This window comes from Trypanosoma conorhini (genome assembly GCF_003719485.1).
Source record: "Trypanosoma conorhini strain 025E chromosome Unknown Tco_14.4_contig_01494, whole genome shotgun sequence".
In the NCBI taxonomy this organism is placed as follows: domain Eukaryota; phylum Euglenozoa; class Kinetoplastea; order Trypanosomatida; family Trypanosomatidae; genus Trypanosoma; species Trypanosoma conorhini.
Genome location: NW_021705351.1, coordinates 1 through 1,047, shown reverse-complemented (window position 1 = coordinate 1,047; position 1,047 = coordinate 1). Strand labels below are relative to the sequence as shown.

The window sequence follows — 1,047 nt, the reverse complement described above, 5'->3', positions numbered from 1 at the left end:
GAGCGCAAACTCGCACACTCCCTCCACCGTGCGGTCAAGGGCTCACTGTGGCCGCGGCGGTGCCTCCTCCGCCCTTCCCCGCTGCGCTGCGGGCTGCCGAGTGCCGCCGGCGGGCCCCGACCTCCACCGACACCGTCCCTGCGGCGCAGCACATGCAGAGCGCCCCCGCAGCAGCGCGAACTCCTTCCTCGCGTCTCCCAGGCATTGAGTACATGAGTTCCTTCCTTCGCAGTTATCGTTGGCTTGCGCTGCGGCTGAACACCCAACACCAACCAAAAGGAAAACGAGAGGGGAGAGGCAAAAAGAAAAAAAGGCAAACGAGTCCACGCAGCCACGCAGCAAGAGAGAGAGGGAGAGAGAGGGCCACCACCCACACTTTGTGGCACACGCATGCACATCACACTTCAGCAGCCCGCGCAATGGGTGCAGTCAACCAACAAACACACAAAATAAAACAAACAAACCCGTGAAGCGAAGCCGAAGCGTGGGGGCGCGTCCACCGAGCAGTGGGGACGCGCAGCAAAACGTGGGATGACCAGCACACACACGTTCTCTCTGTTCCCGCACAGCCCAATCCAGGAAGAGAAAGAAATAAAGAGAGGTCGCCCACTGAAAGCAATGGAAACAAACAAACTATTAAGAAGGATAAAAACAGTTACGGTGCTGTACCCATGCAGCCAAGCAGGACGGCAGCGGCTCATCAGGAGGCAAAACAAAAATAAAGCCGACGGGCCCGCATGAGTGGTGGTGTATATACGAGCACATTGTGTGTGTCTGCCTCGTGGGGTGCGGCGAGGGCGAGAGGGTACGTGCAGGGAAACGCACACACGGAGCGTGGAGGAAACAGAAAGAATTGTGAGTGCGCTCGGCAGTATCCCTCTCCCTCTCACGCGGCCACCATCGCAGCGGCAGCCGCACACACAAGCAGCAGCAGCAGCGCAAGGGGGGAGGCGGAGTGCGAGGCCGCGGTGCCGCTGCCGTCGCTGTCGCCGGGCGCCGCCTTCGCTGCACTCGTCGAATTGTTGGTGGTGGTCGCCGCTTGAGCGG

The 1,047-nt window shown here is 60.6% G+C and overlaps 1 pseudogene, besides 1 other annotated feature; it reads right to left on the bottom strand.

Annotated features, from left to right (window-relative positions):
* Positions 1-341: 341 nt before the first annotated feature.
* Positions 342-361: a microsatellite.
* Positions 362-521: 160 nt separating this feature from the next.
* Positions 522-1,028, bottom strand: Tco025E_10146 (hypothetical protein; annotated as a pseudogene).
* Positions 1,029-1,047: the final 19 nt, after the last annotated feature.